The sequence below is a fragment of the Denticeps clupeoides genome, unplaced genomic scaffold, assembly GCF_900700375.1.
Source record: "Denticeps clupeoides unplaced genomic scaffold, fDenClu1.1, whole genome shotgun sequence".
Lineage (NCBI taxonomy): Eukaryota > Metazoa > Chordata > Actinopteri > Clupeiformes > Denticipitidae > Denticeps > Denticeps clupeoides.
In genome coordinates this window covers 795,997-815,942 of record NW_021629971.1, presented here as the reverse complement: position 1 = coordinate 815,942, position 19,946 = coordinate 795,997, and the positions used below count along the sequence as shown (strand labels likewise).

Below are 19,946 nucleotides of genomic sequence, written 5' to 3'. Positions count from 1 at the left end.
TCCTCTTTCTTCATTGGGACATTCTCGTAACCAATGTCCGCTTTGGCCACAGTTGAAGCACACGTCCGATTGTTCCTCGCTTCGTGGTCTCCACTGTCCTCTCCATCTTTTGGTGCAATCTCGTGCCCAGTGTCCCCTTTGGTTACATCTGAAGCACACATCCGGTCCGCAATATGAAGTGGAGTTGGCAGCAGCATGCTGCAACAGAGCCAGTTGTGTCCTATGGGTTGAATCTTTGTTTTTATTGTCTTCTTTGATCCTCGCTTCCGCCTGTCTGGCCTGGGCGTGGCGCGCATGGCGCAGAACTTCAGCGAGACGCACTGAAGCATCTGCCCACAAGATGCAGGAAGTCTTTGTTGCCTCACTGAGGGGGGGGAGAAGGCCATCAATGAAGGTATTTTTCAGGAGCGCTTCGTAGGGTGTCATACCTTGTCCAGGGTAATCATGGGGGCAAGCAAGGCCGCTGTGGTCATCAAACACAACTTGGAGTCGAATCAAGAAATCTTCTGCTGACTCCAAAGGCTGCTGAGCACACGTGCTGATTTTAGAAAGGTCACAGGCAGTAGGAAAGTTGCCAGCGATCGCGGTCACAAGTCCTTCAGCCCAACATCTGTAGTCTGCATCTCCCCGCACTGCTCCAATGTCATTTTGATCAGCAGATGCCCAACCAGGGGTGCAGGGCTGATGATGGGTAGTGAAATGTTCACGTAGCTGACCATACTGCGCAGGGGTCATGTGCCTTAGCAGGACTCGGGCCATTTCGGTAGATGTCGGTGTGAATTCTCTGATGAAATCGTTCACGGCTCTGGACAGGGCCGCACCCCCTCGATCTGCATTTGGGAGATGCTTGGAAGAGTTCAGAAGGTCTTCCGTTGTTTATGGTCTGTAAACAAATGTAGGCCCCCCCTGTCCCAGCGACCTGAATCATGGGGAGAGTTGCAGTTGAGGGTCCTGATGGTTCAGAAGATGTGGTGGCAGACCGGGTCTTGGGTGGAGAATATGGGGCGGCTGCTCTGGTGGTGGTTTTTTTCTCTGAAGTTGAAGCAGTGACGCCATCATGCTGTGGTGGTTTCTGCTGTTCTTGTAACGGTTTCTCCAGCGGGAGTTGCTGCTGTTCCAGTGGGGGTTGCTGTTGGGGGTAGGGCGGAGGGGTGGAGTCCAAACTCAGGTCGACCCGTGCGCCCTGTAATGACGGATACAACGAGGCAGGTGCAGTATCAGAGATTTTTTTTTTGGTATCAAGGTTCAGCGTGGTCTCCCCTGTTGTTTTCTTTCCCACAGTCAGCGCAGTCAGAGCGTTCTGGGTGTTTTGCTTGTCTCTTCGGTCGCCCTCTGCTTCCCATATTTTAAAACAGTCTTCCATTATAAGCATTTTCCGAATTACTTTACTTTTACTTGACTGCAGTATTTTTTGCCTGCTACCCTCTAGCCCCTCCTTCAGCTTTTTTAGCTGACTTTGACTAAGAGACCCACCATCAGGAAAACCGTAATTTTCATGCCAGTCCACCAGATGATTACACACATCATCACCATATTTCTGTTTCATCAGTATCATTAACTTAGTTTCGGGACTAATAGGAGTGTCACTTTTCCCACTTTTATTTCCCATTTTTTACGCACACAGCTTTCTCGAGTTTGCCCGGGGAATTCACAGCCCAACGAAAACAACTGCTCTTGCTAAGAGAGCTCCCAGGGCACCCTCAGGGCTCACAATTCTTCCCGTTTCACGTTTTCCCTTTGTGCTCTTGCCTTATTACTCACACTGATTGAAATATTACTTAATGATTGAATGATTAATTTTTTTTTATCTTGTAAAGAAGGCTCACACTTTTATTTCACACTCGATCTCCAAGATCGTTTTACTCAGAGGACTTTAACCTCTATTAAACAAAATAAAAAGTGACACTCGCTTAGTTGGATCAACTCAGTTGACTACAGAATAAAGCAAATATGCAATTACCCTTATCAGTTTTATTTTGGATTTATTAATCTTCTAAATTCTGCAGTTTTCATTAAATGTTTGAGAGGTGGAATATTTTAGCTCACCGTGTTCGCGTCCCCAGACGACAGAAAAGAGAAAAATCCCGGCGGAATCAGCCAATGACACTGACCGCAGTCCCAGTCACTCCGAAACTCTAAGACAAGGTTTTGGAGATGGATCTTGGTGACCCAGGGTGACCAGCCACTCCGGTCATGTCCTGGCGGATTCACGCGGATCCTGTTCGTGACGCCAATTGTGGTGGAAATTCTGCCGTCTGGGGAGCTGCAATAAAGGAAGTCAACTGAATTGATTATCCAAGTTTATTTTACCGCGCACGGGGGGACCCACAAGAGAACATCCCCCCCGCTTGATTACAGTTCACAAGCATTTATACATCTGGGGTGTACAAGGTCGAAAAGCAAGCTCGCACCACTTTGGACAGTGGCGCCCATCAACGTCATAGAACCTTTCTTTTATCAGTTTATGTCTAGTTTTTGCGTCAGACTTTTGCATCAACAAGGTCAGACCTAAGATACACAGTTGTCTTCTGACTGTTCCATGACCAAAGGTGAAACACGTGGAGAGTCTGGCCTACTAAATTTCGTCGAGTGTCTGGGCCTACTAAATTTTCCTTCCACACTGGTTCCTCTAATCCAGAGTTGTACAAGGACAGGCTGCTTTTGCAAGCAGAATTTAACAATCTTTCTATTGCTGAGACTGAAAGGCTGCTTTTGAAGACTAGATGCACATATTATGAACACAGTGATAAATTCGGCAGGTTATTATCTCATCAGCTTAAGCAAATTCAGGCTAGCCACACGATATCTGAGATCCATACGACGCATGGCACTGTATCAAACCAGCCAACAGCCATAAATGAACTATTCAAGGAATATTATACAAAACTATACACTTCTCAGGTCCATGTCAGTCCATCTGAAATACAAACATTTCTTGATCAGTTAGAAATTCCTAAGATTACCTGTGAAGACCGATCACGTTTAGACCTTGGAATATCTTGCGAAGATATAACACAAGCTATAAATTCCATGCAAAATGGTAAATCTCCCGGCCCAGTTGGATTCCCAATTGAGTTTTATAAAGTTTTTTTCAGCCAAGCTGACCCCTCTTTTAAACAAACTTTTCGAGGAAATTCTCTCCCAAAAGAAACTGCCCTGTACAATGACCCAGGCAGTCATAGTGGTCTTACTAAAAAAAGATAAGGACCCACGTAAATGTGGTTCATACCGGCCAATAAATCTCCTTCCATGTGATTATAAAATTCTTTCAAAGGTCCTGTCCTGCCGCCTGGACTCAGTGATACCTAAAATAATTGACTTGGACCAAACAGGTTTTATACCAGGCAGGCAATCATTCTTTAATTTGCGCCATTTGTTCAATATATTATATTCTTCACACTCTACTGTCCAGCCTGAAATCGTTATCTCTTTAGATGCCGAAAAGGCGTTTGACCGGGTTGAGTGGGAATATTTATTTGAGGTCTTGGAAAGATTTGGTTTTGGTCCGACATTTATATCTTGGGTTAAAATAATGTATAATTCACCACTGGCCTCTGTACGAACTAACTCTGTAATATCAGATTATTTCCCTTTGCATCGTGGTACAAGACAGGGTTGCTGTCTGTCACCTTTCCTTTTTGACTTAGATGTAGAGCTTTTGGCGATTGCCCTTAGGAAAGAGGAGAGGATTACAGGTGTAACCAGGTTCAACAAAACTCATAAGGTGTCACTCTATGCAGATGACCTACTAATATATTTGTCTAACCCTTTAGAATCTATACTAGTCCTCATGGAACTATTACGGTCATATAGTTTAATTTCAGGCTATAAACTGAATTTTTCTAAAAGCACAATTTTGCAGGTTAATCAGTTGGCAATGTCACTGGATCTTTGTTCTTCTCCATTTAAGCAGGTTGTGGAATTGACTTATTTGGGAATTAATGTCCCCCATTCTTATAAGGGCCTTTATGCACGCAATTTTAAAATTCTACTTGAGCGTACAAAAAACGATTTCTCATGATGGTCTTCATTGCCCATTTCTTTGGCTGGAAGAGTGAATACCATTAAGATGGTAGTCCTACCACGCTTTCTGTATTTATTCCAAATGATTCCTATTTTCCTACCCAAGTCTGTCTTCAAGGAGTTAGGTTCTTTGATTTCTTCATTTGTGTGGAATAAATCTGTCCCGCGGATGAGGAATATTTTCCTTGAAATGCCTAAAGCAGCAGGTGGTATGGGTTTGCCAAACTTCATGTATTACTATTGGGCAGCAAACATAAGTAAATTAATATTAGATTAGATTAGATTCAACTTTATTGTCATTACACATGTACAAGTACAGGGCAACGAAATGTAGTTTAGGTTTAACCAGAAGTGCAATAAGCAGCAAGTGCAGGATACAGTTCAAATAAGTTAAGTTATATATATATACATAAAGTAATATGTGCAGTACAAAGTGATAGTACAGTGCATTGATTATCAGGAGTCTATGGGGGGGGCAGAGGAGTTCAGCAAGGAAACAGCTCCGGGAAAAAAGCTGTTCCTAAGTCTGCTGGTTCTTGTCCGTGGTAGCCTGAACCGTCTGCCTGAAGGCAGGAGAGAGAACAGTTCATGGGCCGGGTGGGAGGAGTCCTTAAGAATACTGTGAGCTCGACGCAGACAGTGCTTCCTCTGGATTTCCTCAATGGATGGAAGTGGAGTCCCTGTGATGCGCTGGGCAGTTTTCACCACCCGCTGCATCGCCTTACGCTCAGCAACAGTGCAGCTTCCATACCACACTGTGAGACAGCTGGTAAGGATGCTCTCTATTGTAGAGCGGTAAAAGTTCAACAGGATGGTAGTGGGTAGCTTGTTCTTTTTTAATGTTCTCAAGAAGAAGAGGCGCTGGTGAGCCTTCTTGACCAGGCTGGAGGTGTTAATGCTGCAGGACAGGTCCTCTGAGATGTGGGTCCCCAGGAACTTGAAGGATGTAACAGGCTGCACAGTCATCCCATTGATGTGGATGGGATCATGCGAGCCTCTTCTCTCCCTCCTGAAGTCCACAATGAGCTCCTTGGTCTTGGTGGTGTTTAGGAGAAGGTTATTTTCTGTGCACTGGATCTTTGCGTGGCGTGATAATCCTGGCCCTGCTTGGGCAGACATGGAATTGCGAGGTGATTCAGGGCTTTGTCCTATTTCCTTAAAGAGCGCTCCTATATCTATGCAGAGGTTTTCACGCCTCCTTAATCCTGTAGTAAAACACTCACTTAAGATTTGGCTCCAGTTTAGGAAACATTTTCGTATAAAGCAACTAAGCTTATTTTCTCCCCTTTTGAATAACCATCTTTTCTTACCGTCCCAAACGGATGCAGCATTTCAAACCTGGCACAACAATGGCTTGATCTTTATCAAAGACCTCTTCGCTGAAGGAACGTTTATGACATTCGAAACATTGCAAAAAAGTTACAATATTCCCAAATCTCATTTCTATAGATTCCTACAGATTAGAAGTTTTGTGAGCAAACACTTTAGATCTTTACATTCACCAGCTAATTCACCTGCAGATGAAATTCTTGCTCTGAACCCCTTTATGAGAGGCAATATATCAAAATTGTATACTATGATCCAGAACATTTATTCACCCTCATGGGAGAAAACTAAAGTGGCATGGGAACAGGATCTGTCACAGGGGGAATTCGATGACGTACTTGCAGACATACTTTGGGCGTGGGGATAAGCCGTCGTACCGGTAGAGGACGCTGGGCGAGCGGGGCAGGAGGACCGGGGGCGCCTGGCCGGCGAGGAATGAGGAAGCAATGGACGCGCTGCAACGCAGCGGGGAGTCAGTTCGGGATCTTTGGGAAGGACCGGGGAGGCGGGTTTTCAGGATGGTCCGGGATCTTGGACTGGACGAGAGATGGCAGTCTTGGGTGGCAGGACGGTAGGGGAGCATGGAATCCCGTCTTAACCGATGGGCCAGGTAGGTTCAAGGTCAGGGGCAGGTAGAGGTTGTAGCCAGGAAGTTTCGGTCGGGGTTCCTTTCGTGGTTTCCAGGGGATCAGGCAATTCTCGAAGTCGTGGGCAGGCGAAGGTCGTATTACAGGAAGGTACAATTATCTTAGGTCGGGGGTGAGAGAGCTAGCGTCTCTGGCGAGTAAACTCATACAACTCATTCAAAGAGCGGGCGTGTCTCCTTGGGGTTACCTCACTTTTATACTTGCCACCGCTCGCTTCCATTTCCTCTTCCGGGTCGTCGTCTCCCAGGCTCGTGAGGCGCCCTCTAGCGGGCTGGAGGCGCGTTGGCCATGACAGGATCTTAACATTGTAGTTACGGGTGAGAGCTGGCAACGGAAGCTATTCATACCTCCTCGGTCTGTATAAGACAATGTTTGATCCAGTTTAAAGTACTACATCGCCTACACTACTCATTAGATAAACTAGCAAAAATGTTTCCTAATACCAGCTCGGAGTGCCTACAATGTCACCAAGGGCCAGCTACTTTAGGCCACATGTTCTGGAACTGCCAGTCATTGTACAACTTCTGGGAAAATATTTGCATAGTCTTGTCATCTTTATGTAATAGAACGATTGAACCTACACCATACATTTCTATTTTTGGGATCCCCCCCTCCAGATATAATTCTTACGAAATCTCAGGCCAAGGTGGTAGCTTTCGCCTCATTAATGGCTTGTTCTTCTGCTGTGGAAATCAGACAAGCCCCCCTCTTTCAATAGTTGGATTAAGGAAATGCTCTCCATGTTGCAGTTGGAAAAACTGCGATGCAATCAAGCTAATCGTCAGGAAAAGCTCAAGGAGATATGGTCACCATTTATTGATTATGTTAAATCATCCAGTTTAAGTCCAGCATAAACATGTTATTTCTTAATGCATATACAAAGTAAATTACTATAACACTGAGAGGAGACAGCTTCCCTTCCCCCCCCTTTTTAAATCTTTATTTATTTATTTATTTATTTTTTTATTATTTTTATTTATTTATGTCTCTTCTTGCTGTTTCATGGGTGGGTCTGAGGGTGGGGGGTGGATATTGGTCAACAGCTGTTATTTGTTTGTTGTTGAAAATTGAAAATCACAAATAAAGCAAAATAAATAAAAGCAAAAAAATTTAATTACCTCAGGAGACGTTTAAATATGATGGCGTGCTGTATGGAATCCTTAAAGTCATTGACTCTGAGTTTAGTTACACGTGTAAGTGTTTGTGTGTGTAAAATAAAAAATCACTCAGCATTTTCAGAAATAGGTGATTTCTACAGAACAGAACACAAGCAAGCGTTCACGCAGGCGTACCTCTTCCTGATCCAGCATCTGCTGCAGTAGTTTCTCCACAAGCTGAGACTCATCATCCCACAGAGAAACAGGACATGAAAAAAATTGTGATAACCACATATATTCAAAGAAAAAAAAATATTTAGCTTCCTTTAGCTAAGGCTTTAAATCAAAACTACCTAAACAAAACACAATTCCAAAGACACGCACAGAAACGGACATCACCAAAAAACTCCAAATAAATCAGCAGCCTTAATACAGCCTTCATGCCCGAAAGTATGGTGTGTGGTGAATGGTGTTGATGAAGTTATTTCCACAAATGCTCCCACGATTCTACAGGCTCAAATCGATCAATGCCATTGTGAGATATGCCTGCGCGTATTGTACAGAATTACAGGCAAAACAGTCCACAACACAAGACAGGCGCCGCTGTTTCTGTAGATTCTGAAAGAAGACCAAACTATGATGGCGCGGAAAAGAAGCAAGTTTTTTACGACTGAGGAGGTGCTGGATATTCTGGTGCAACACAGCAGTCCAGCTATTTGTACTGTTCAATCTTCATCTGATGAAGAGGATCTCCTGTGTGCAGATGAGGTTGAGGCATTTTCAGATCCCTTCTTCTGAAAGGTATGTACTCTCTGTTTTAGAATTTATTATTAAAGAAAGATTATTCATATATTTTTTATGTTTTCTCCCTATACTTGATGTTCTTTGTTGAATTGCTGAGTACAGTATTGTTTATTTCAAATCAGTTACATGATCAAATTTTTTACTTCATATACTTTCTACACCCACCTCTCTGCCAAGCGGCGACGGGATACTGCAGGATGCGGAATCTATAGGGTGAAAACACGTCTACACTGCAGAAAGTGCCAGGCGCCACGGTGCCTCACATCCAAAAAAAATGCAATGCCATGATACTCAATAATGTGTATACAGTTCATTTATTCCAGAGATTATTGGAATAGAAAATAGTTATATTCATGTTTTCATTTTAGTTTTACTTTTGATTGAAATTTGATTTTCAAAACTGTCCCAGAACAACAGTAATTAGTTGAAATGAATACTTATAGTTTTCTGTTTAATTTTGGGTATGTCCATTAAAAAAAGGGGTCCAGAGCTCATCAATCAGCAACACTTCTGTCTTCCAGTTGTATTTTATACAGGTAAGGAGCCTGAGTCCTTCGATATAGCAAATTGTCAATGATACTTAAGTGTGGGTACTGTATGGTTTTTATGTGCGTTCCCATGCTGCAGATCTTACAAAAACATGGAAATCTAAGCTCACTGTCGTCCAGAATAAAAAAGCTGCATCTTTAAGGTTACTCCGTTTAAACTGCAGTCCACCTTCACTGACCCCACCGCTGCCAGCGCACTCAGAGTTTCCTCATTTTGCTCCACGTAGCGCAAGAGAGGAGGGAAAAAGTTCAGCCTGAATTGGGGACGGCGCAGCATGACATACCGCTGATCTGCATGGGGACAGACAAGAGTGGAGGAACTGATTGGGTGAGTCCAAGATTCGGACCAGTGCACCTCTTTCCTGGTCTGGGGATGTCGGGTGGCGTAATGACCTCTCGCTGCTTCCTGTATTCTGTCTCCGGCGCGGATGTCTCTCTCCTGGCTGATGACCTGTTCCAGCCAACAAGAAACACAGGACATCAACATTAATGTATTGTACCAAATTTAAATTGTATTACACTGTAATAAAGTAAACATTAGCAGGCAAATTCTCAACAGTTTGTAAGTGCTTCCATGATGCCTGCAGAACACCAGGAGTCGGTCTATAGTCTACCGTATACGGTCTACCATGTTGTCCCTTCACAGCATTGTCTTCTACTATCATGGGAAACGTCTCTGGGTTCTGCACTTGAGGTTGCATCTGCATATTTTTGATCCTTTGAGCAGAGAACCAGGAGAAGTTAGCAAAGTTAGTTATCTAATTGTACATTGCTGTTAAAAAGTACTAAAATATAATCTTCAATTTTTAAGATGGACTAATGGTGCAGGTTTAAATAGTGTTGGTGGACAAAGTGGACAATGAAATTGCAAGTATTAAGCTCTGGCCTCCACAGTCACAGGACCTGAACCCAGTCGAGATGGTTTGGTGTGAGCAGGACCGTAGAGTGAAGGCAAAGGGAACAACAAGTGCTAAACACCTCTGGGAACTCCTTCAAGACTGTTGGAAAACCATTTCAGGTGACAACCTCTTGAAGCTCATCGAGAGAATGCCAAGCCTGTGCAAAGCAGTAATCAGAGCAAAGGGTGGCTATTTTGAAGAAACTACAATGTAAAACAGGTTAAGTACATAACACCACATGTGTTCATTCATAGTTTTGATGCCTTCAGTGAGAATCTACCAATGTAAATGGTCATGAAAATAAAGAAAGTACATTGAATGAGAAGGTGTGTCCAAACTTTTGGCCTGTACTGTAAATACCTGGGCACCATCCTCGACCCCCTGCTGAAGTTCGGATAAAGAGTGCTGTATTATTGGACTGACTAACTTAGGGTCATTAAAGACCCCTCACACCCTCTGAATTTTGCCTTTGAGTAGCTCCCCTCCAAATGCCGGTTTCGATGCCCTCGGCTGCAGGACACAGAGAAGGAAGGTCACCTTGGTTCTCAAAGTTGTTCTTCTTTTGATCTCCTGACATCCCTCCAAATCAACCATTATCACCCCACACACTTCTTAAAAGTATGCACCTTACTGCTTCTGTTATGTACAGTTATTTATCATTGTTCATAGCAATATACAGAAAATTGCTATTTTTATGTGATGTCTAATGTAACAACTGTTATATGTGTGTGCTGCGCCACTGCGCCTTTTAAATTGTCCCCCGGGGACAAATAAAGTTCTTTGAACTGAGTTCAATGTGCAAATCTCTGTCTGTTTTACATTTTATTCATAAAAGCTGCACTAAGATCAGGCCTTCGTAGATGGAATCCATAAGCATCATGAGATGTGGATGTTCTTTAAGTAGTTGTTTTTGACAGAGTGTCTGTACTACAGTGATCAGCGGTTGGTCATCACTTAATGGCTGATCAAAACAAATGTTTGCTTTAACTGTGATGTGCATAGTATGTCCACTCTGATACTGTCTTTTACATCAGGAAAAATAAGAGCATTCATGTAATAATTCGTGCCAAGCCAGACATGAGATTTAAAATAGCTTGATATAGGAATGCACAAAATCCTCCTCCTGTCACGTCCATACGGGCATGACGCGGCGGGTGAACGGAGAGGAGGACGAAGAGTGACGAGGAACGAAGAATGAAGGACGCTTTCACCTGACATCACGGAACAGGGGTTTAATGGTGAAGCACAAGACAGTGGAGACATCCAAGACGTAGACACTGGTGAACACGGAACATAACTTCAAAGACCTGACAGCGAACAGAAACGAACAGGGCAGCTTTATACAATTAACACAGGTGAAAACGATTAGGGAACATTACACAGGACAACAATGAAACTCCCCCATTTCGGACCGGATCCTGACACCTCCTCCTCCTCAAAAACAACAACTGCTTGGATGACCTCAGGATCTTTAACCTTCTTCATTCGAGGGCAATAACGTTACTGTATTACTAATCTTAACCACCAGCAGTAATAAAGCTGACAGCACATCTTTGCCCTACATTACTTATAGTAACTGCTTGCAACACAGTCTTCCCCAGACTTTAAAAACTCTACAACACTAATAAGAGATCATAATAATGTAGAAAAAAAGCCATTTCAAATACCAAACCTGACCTGAAGTGATGGCTGCTGGCAAAATGAAAAATATAATCAGCTAGCTCTGATTTCAAAAGTGGTTATAAAATACACAAATATGAGTTATGCATCACATGCAATCAGCATTTAATCAGAATCTTTATGGTTGTTTAATTACTAAAGCTAGCTAATATCTAATGGTAAGTTAATGCTAACCTGCTTTAATCAACATTATCTGGTGAGTGTGTTCATTGCCTCAAACCAATTTCGCAAAGTAAAGCCTGTACATCAAATACATTTTAAATAATCTTACTTTTGTATTAAGCGCAGTGAAAAATCCATTCACGGATCCTGCCACAGAGACATTTTTTTAAACTCCCATCTGCCCCTCCATTTCGTTAGACCCGCCTCCTCTACGATTTGACTGGTTCTCTCTCTGAACCAATCAATTTTCGTTCTGCCCTAAAAGAGAGAAATACAGGCACTACTGCTTTTCACGTCAGATGTGAAATATGTAAATATAACTATGATGTATGACAATCTCCAGCTTAGCACAAAAGGTAAATTAGCTTTGCAACTTACTGGTACATTGCTGTGTAGGCTAATTGCATGAAGTTAACACAATATACTGAGGCCTGGTGCTGGTTGTCTCTGTGTGGTTTCAGGATCGAGACAGGAGGAACGTCGCTGGATCCTTTTTATGGATTCCCATTTTTCCAAATGTACGATTAGCAAATGTCCAATGTGAGCTTCAGATAATAACTCTTTAACTTTCTCCCCATCTTCTATACCCAAATATGTAGATGTGCCGGAGTTAAATGGTTACACTAGATTTACAAGTGTATTTCTTCTTTCTTGTGTTTTTTGTTTTCTTATTTTCTAAAGACTTTTATTTTGTTTACCTGTATTCTGATGTGGGTAAGGGAATTATAATGATAATCCGGGTGTTTGTTTAATTGTAGAATGTTAAAATGTGTTAATGTTTCTGGTTATGTTAAATATGTTTCTGTATTTTTGTTTGTTCAATTTATGGTAATTATAAGAAGTTATGTGGGTTCTAAAACTTGATCACCCCCCCCCGAAAAGTGGTTGGATGCGGCCGTGCCCTTGGGTTAGTGGGTTGGAGACCCGGTTTAGTCCTCTTAGACACATGGCATGAGCTGTGAGAGGTGCGTGGGGTTCGTGTGTAAAAAGTTATTTCTTCTATTTTAATTTATGTACATATTCGGAATATTTTGCATGTGTGTTATTTTGTGAATATTTTTTTATGTTCTGTTATTACTGTATATTGTAGAGAAAGGTGCAGAGAGACGCAGTTTGTGACGCGATGTTCTGACGCGACCTTGCTTTTGTACAGGTATGCGGTATTATAAATTGTGAATACTTTGTTATTGTTCAGTTCTCTTAGACACATGGCATGAGCTGTGAGAGAGAGAGGTGCAGAGAGACGCGGTTTGTGAGGCGATGTTCTGACGCGACTTTGATTTTGTACAGAATACAGTTTGCACGGAAAATCTCGTGGGTGTCGGCTCGTCATTACGGTTCAAGAAAAGAAATAAAAAAATTACACAACGCAGAAGAAGAACCGCTACATAATGATTTAATGACAGCATTATTAAAAAATATATACATTTATAATTTGTGACATTACACACTCACCGGCCACTTTATTAGGTACACCTTGCCAGTACCACATTTTGCCTTCTGTAGTTTTAATTTTTTCACTCAGCAGCAGTTTCTTTCTACAGATTTATTGAGACATATTTTATTTCACATTCTTGTGTGTTTGTGGCAGTCATAAACTGATGTAATCCTTAGATCATTTCAAGTATTTGGCTGCTGTTGCCCTGAGCATGGTTTCTTTCAGGCATCCAGCACGAGATTGATTCCTCACCAGTGCCATGTTCTCTGTAGGAAAAACTGTTACAATTACTCAGAGGAATTAGCTGTTGTAAACATCATGCTGAAGTTCTTCACAACATGCAAAACTTCCTGATTTATGGTAATAATAATAAAGTGAAGTGATTGTCACATTTGATACTCAGCACACAGTGAAATTTGTCCTCTGCATTTAACCCATCACCCTGAGTGAGCAGTGGGCAGCCATGACAGGCGCTCGGGGAGCAATGTGTGGGGGGACGGCGCTTTGCTCAGTGGCACCTCAGTGGATCGGGATTCGAACCAGCAGCCTTCTGATTACAGGGCTGCTTCCTTAACCGCTAGGCCACCACTGCCCCATAGTGGGGTAGTGGTGAGCATAGCTGCCTTCCAAGCAGTTGACCCGGGTTCGATTCCCGGCCAACGCAGTCCTCCTTTTTTTATCCTGCTTTTATGCCATGGAACTTTTTAAGCCAAATTCAGACTAAGTTCATATCTTCACCTCAAGCGTTCTGTAACACATCCGGATCTTTAACAACCTGTTGAATGGTAGTGTGGCCAAGCAGTCTAAGGCGCTGGATTTAGGCTCCAGTCTCTCTGGAGGTGTGGGTTCAAATCCCACCACTGCCATTATGTTTTAAAGTACAAGTAACTAATTGTAGTGTTTTTTTTAAAGTGTTCATCAAGCAGCCAAGCCAAACACAATACACCCACAGCACACAGTTGAAGGTGCTCAACTCACAATCAGTAACATTAATGCTCTATCTTTTTACAAATCCCACAACTGCCTTTATGATTAAAACAGCAGTGAAAGTTATAAATTAATAAGCACAAAGCATGCATTCTGTAAAGTTCATGCTCTGTCATGTCACAGACACACTTTTTTTTATCTGGCCATGCATTGCTGCTGTTGCCCTGAGCATGGTCTCTTTCAGGCATCCAGCACGAGATTGTTTCCTCACCAGTGCCATGCTCTCTGTAGGAAAAACTGTGACAATTGCTCAGAAGGATTACCACTTTTGGGTCTAGATGCCATTGGTCATACCACAACATGGAAAACTTCCTGGTTTGTGCTTTGGTTGTATAGTGGTGAGCATAGCTGCCTTCCAAGCAGTTGACCAGGTTCGATTCTTGGCCCAGGTATTTATAATTCTCAACTAGTTCTACTGGCTTTCTGTGGATAGAGGTGGTAACTACTGTAGTCAGGTTTCTCTGCTTGTTGGTGAGAGAATCCTTGGTTTTCTGACGTTCAGTTCCAGACATGAGGTGTCACACCAGTCCACAAACTCCTGCAGAAGCGGACCATGGTTGTGTGAGGGGCCTGACAGCAGAGACTGGAGGACTGTGTCATCAGAGTCCTTCACCGGGTGTCTGTGCCTGCAGTCATCTGTGTATAAGATGAAGATAAGAGAAGAGAGCACGCAGCCTTGTGGTGACCAGGTGGAGGTATAACGGAAGTCAGAGTATGTTTTGTTAAGCAGTACTCTCTGTGATCTGTTGGTCAGAAAGTCCAATATCCACAGGACTGTCTGGTTGTCTAGATGAAAGTTGGAGGAAAGTTTATTAGCCAGGATGTGGGGTTGCAGGGTGTTGAAAGTTGAGGACAAGTCAGCAAATAAGATTCTTGGTGAAGAAATACATTTATGTATACAAAGAAATGAGATCATCGTTAGTCATGTAGACAGTTTTTAAGTTATTTATTTATTTATTTATTTCTGGTTTTTCATATAGATGCACAAATCAATACTGAAGGCAGGATCCTAACTAGAGCTTAATACTTGCAATGTCATTGTTCACTGTGTCCACCAACACTGTGACCACTAGTCCTGCACCACTAGTCCATCTTAAAAGGTTGTTTTATTATTTTTTATCATCAATGTACAATTAGATAACTGACTTTGCTAACTTCTCTTGGTTCTCTGCTCAAAGTATCCAAAATACGCAGATGCAACCTCAAGTGCAGAACCCAGCGATGTTTCCCATGATATTAGAAGACAATGAGTCTCAAACAGGAATAAACTTTTCAAAATCTGCTAGTGTTTAACTGCTCAAATCACTCATTTGAGTGTTAAACACTCATTTTGAGTGTTAAACACTCAAATCATCTTAGAATTTATATATGTCAACCTTAAAATAAAACTGAAATTGCTGTGTGGGATACACATTAGCCAATAGTGAGCGTGTGACTGTACTTTTATATTCTGTTAATTGTGTCCAGGCCGTGTTCCTAAGGCCTGTACTTAAAGTTGGTGCTATTAGCAATGAACTCTTCACACCAATCAAGATGATGTCTCTTAACTTGTGAATCTATTGTCAAAAAAGGAATCTGGCATTGAAGATCATTCCAGGGCAGAGGTCGAAAAAAAAGGCATTGACATGGAGGTATATAATGGTGTAAATGTGTGGTGGTTTACATAGATTATGCTAGAACCAAAAGTAGGGTTAGGGTTGCAGATGCAACCTCAAGTGCAGAACCCATAGACATTTCCCACGATATCAGAAGACAATGCTGTGAAGGGACAACATGGTAGACCGTATACGGTAGACTATAGACCAACTCCTTATGCTCTGCAGGCATCATGAAAGCGCTTACAAACTGTTGAGAATTTGCCTGCTAATGTTTACTTTGTTACAGTGTAATACAATTTAAATTTGGTACAATACATTAATGTTGATGTCCTGTGTTTCTTGTTGGCTGGAACAGGTCATCAGCCAGGAGAGAGACATCCGCGCCGGAGAAAGAATACAGGAAGCAGCGAGAGGTCAGTACACCACCCGACATCCCCAGACCAGGAAAAAGGTCCACTGGTCGGAATCTTGGACTCACGCAATCAGTTCCTCCATTCCTTAAAGATGCATTTTTTTTATTCTTGACGACAGTGATCTTATATTTCCATCTTTTTGTATGATCTGGCGCATGGAAATGCACTGTTGCTGGTGGGAAGTCTCCTGACTGCATCTCTGGAGCTCAGCCACAGTGATCTTTGGGTTCTTCTTTACCTCTCTCACCATGGATAGGATAGGTCAGTTTACCTCAAGTTGTTCTTTTTGTTAAACTGATCTTGAAACAACAGATTGTTTATTCTGAGAGTGCATTTATAATAAGGCCTTCTGGATTGACATTCATTATTCCCCAAACTTCCTGATTTCTCCTTAAAAGCTAATGTTTTCGGTATTCCCCTGAAGGATAAAAATCACTAGAAGCCAAAATTCCAGGGGAAATTTTGATGGGTCTGTCCGGGCATTGGTCACAGCTGCGGGCATGGAATTTGTAAAATGGGGCTTCTTTACTGTGGTACTGCAGTATCACTTCAAAGAAGTTTTATTTTACAAATCCGTTGTTTCTTTACGTTTGACGGTCTTCGCATGGCGGTCTTTAACGTAAGACGTTCTTTTTTGCCATTCTCAGCACAATAATAAATGGTCTGTCTTTCTGACAGACCCAATTATTTGATTATTAATATAATTCTTGGAAAATTCTTCTTCATAAAAGTAAATGGAAAAAGACACGTCCACCATATCATGGTGAATTATGCTTCTTGCTTTCTTCATTAAAATCCATGAAAAGAAAATGGTCAGTAACTTTTAAAAATTGCTCAAGATCTAAATCGGCTCAATAAACCACTTTTTGTTTAACATTTTTATAAATTCATGCTTTTTATTTATTTCAGAGCCCACTGGAGTAAAGAAAGAACGCCAGAAGGGACGCCCACCCAGCCTAGAGAGGTGGCCATTTCTGTATCAGGTGACCTCATCTCTGCTGAGTTCACCAGCAAACCTCCTGAAGAACCGCATGGTCCATGTTCTTTGTGAGACCACGACAGCTGGTTGCCCACTATCAAGGCCACCCTGTCATCTTTTCTCAAGTGCTGTCAAATGTCCTTCCATCTTATACAGACATAATGCATTTAAACCTTAATGAAAACGCACACCTAAACATTACACTTGAACTTGTGTTTGCGTCACACATAGACCGATGCATCAGGTCTGCTTCATATAATTAGACGTTGTTTAAATTTCAAGATAATCGCATCATAATTCTGGTTCTTCATGCAGGACTGGATGATAAAGAAGTGGGCGAACATCTCTGAGGATTTATTTACTGTCTTTCTCATGCAACGCTCCCACATAATGTAGAAGCTCCTTTATCTCATGCAAAAGATTATTCTGTTTTCTTGAGCCTCATCACCGATCCTCTTCATGAAGAACTCATTTTTGTGGAAGTTCAGCAGAAGCTGACTAAGACAACCAAATACGTTTCCCTGAAAGGGAGCACAAGCATGAGCTATATGTCTTTGTTTGATGCTGCTTCTGCCCAGAATGAACCCTTGGTCTTCACAGTTCTGATGAGTTTATCTTGTCCAGGTACAGGTTCAAAGATGTCCTGACACTTGATGGAGATGTTTTGTCAGTGCTTTTTCAATCTGCCATACCACATGCATATGTGGTATATGAGTTCAACATATCAACATATTATGAGAATCTAGGATTTGCTCAGGGACACTGTAATCTGATATAAAAATTTGTTTTGTGATTAACAAAAAATGTTTTGTGATTAACAGAATGTAGAAATCCAGACGTTCCAGTCATAACTTCACATACAGTACAGGCGAAACGTTTGGACACACCTTCTCTTTCAATATGTTTTCTTCATGACCATTTTACATTGGTAGATTGTCTCTGAAGGCATTAAAACTATGAATGAACACATGTGGAGTTATGTACTTAACCATAAAGGCGCCTAATACTGAAATAAGACATCTGCATTCTTTTATGTTTTTTTTTTTATGCTTTTTTAGCAGGTTTAAATTAAAACACACATTATATGTAGCGAATACTTGTTTTTTCAATACAAAGAAATTCTGAATTGTTGAATTTTGAAGTGAAGTGAAAGTGATTAGTTAACACTTTCATGACAGCACAGCACCAAGTGCACACAGTGAAATGTGGTCTCTGCATTTAACACATCCCCTGAGGGAGCAGTGGGCAGTTATGACAGGCGCCCAAGGAGCAGTGTGTGGGGACGGTGCTGTTATCCAATCCCATCCACGACCACCAGGTGAAGTTCTATCTAGAAGCCCAGTAATGGAGGCTCTTAGTCAGGCCCGTAATCAGGTTCCTGATACTTTATGTCCCCGAATGTAGATACTCCTTTTGGTTCTAGCATATTCTATGTAAACCAACACACATTACACCGTTACATACCTCCAGGTCAATGCCTGGAATGATTTTCACTGACAGATCTCAAAGTTAAGAGACATAATCTTGATTGGTGTGAAGTGTTCATTGCTAATAGCACCAACTTTAAGTACAGGCCTTAGGAACATGGCCTGGACACAATTAACAGAATATAAAAGTACAGTCGCATGCTCATAATTGGCTAATGTGTATCCCACACAGCAATTTCAGTTTTATTTTAAGGTTTACATATATAAATTCTAAGATGATTTTAGTGTTTTTTTTTTTTACGTTAAACACTTGGAGATTTTGAAAGGTTTATTAATGTTTGAGACTCATCTAAAAACAGGTAATTTAATCAGAATGTTCAGAAGAGAAAAAAATAATATTACAGTAATACTTACTTCTGTTTTAACTACTTTAATTTAAATACAATTATGTTCATTTTTGCTCATCATCTAACCATTGGTTGTCCACATGGTGAAAGACAACACACATTTAAAGATTTAAACATTTTATTTTTCCTTATTTAGATGGAATTTCTTCTCCAAACAGGAGCAGTAAAGCATCGTGTCTAGACGGCGTCTCCTCTTTCTCCCTCAAAATTAGTGCTGACCAGCTGGCTGGCACTCCTCAGGGACATGTCCCAGGACCGCCTACAGAACTGCTGAAATGGGTGGGCCAGGGGGACATAAAATCAGGCAAGTGATCAACATTAGCATTAACTGCTGGTTTTATAATCCATCAACCTGCTGAATAGCAACGTAAAAGAATTTCACAGATAGAGAGGACAGTATGAATCTTTGCTGAAGTTAAAGGACGCTAGATTAGGGAATAGCCTCATTTAATGCATATAAACAGGAAGGTTTTTTTTTTTATTGCACATTAAACATTTAGACATTAGATAAGCAGCCATTCTGAAAACAGACTCCACAGGGAGTTGAACCCTGCCCTGATCCTGAAGGTCAAGAGTGCCACCACTGGAGCCTTTTTATTTGGCTTTTTTTTGCTTCTACTGTTAATTATTAAACTGTTTAAGAAACTACAGGTTAAATTGGTGCCAATTTGTGTCCAATTCATCTCCAATTGGCCTAGTTGTTTTGTGGGGGAAACCGGAGAACCCGGAGAAAACCCACGCTGACACGGGGAGATACATGCAAATTAGCAAATCTCCACACAGAAGGGACCGAAACTCAGATCTTCTTGCTGTGAGACAAGGTGCTAACCACAATGTCACCGTGCCGCCCGTCACTAAATACTTACCTTCATACTTACCTTCATGCTTACCTGTACTAGTGATCACTATTGGTGCTGCTAGTGCTACTAATAGTGGTACTAGTAAGGTGGAGGGAGGAGGGACATCTCGAAATCCATGTCCCAGATGACAGGAATGTTGTTCAGCTCCTCCACAAAGTCCTCCAGACTGGCTTCCTGTTGGGGTCCCTGTGGACTGTCTGCTGCTGGGTCGCTGGTCATCATTTCTACCTCCATCTGGTCCTGAAGAATCCAGCGGTCCTCGATGCTCTCAAACTCCATGGATGATGTGCTAGTGAAGGGCTGATGAGCGCTGGTGACGGAGGAGACAGGGACCACGCCGGGCAGAGGGGAGGCAGGACCATCCTGGACCTGCGGCCTGCTCCATGGAAGCAAGATGCCCATCTCCACAGCCAGGTCCCAGATTCCAGGAACAGAACTCAGCTCGTCCACAACGTCTTCTGGAAGAACAACCTCCTGAGTGTCTTCCTGCTGGGGTGGCTGTGGAGTAGCCTGCAGCTGCTGCATACAGGGAATGCTCCACAGCAGACCTGGAGGGGAGTTAGTGTCCCTCACACATGCCCACGGTATACCTGAGAAGTACACTGACATGAATACATTGAGATTTTTGGTGATAATTTACTGACTTTGATA

At 42.1% G+C, this 19,946-nt stretch overlaps 1 non-coding gene across 1 annotated transcript; it reads left to right on the top strand.

Annotated features, from left to right (window-relative positions):
* Positions 1–13,408: 13,408 nt before the first annotated feature.
* On the top strand, positions 13,409–13,490 carry trnal-uag (transfer RNA leucine (anticodon UAG)). Its single transcript has one exon. It is a non-coding gene; the product is annotated as a tRNA-Leu (tRNA).
* Positions 13,491–19,946: the final 6,456 nt, after the last annotated feature.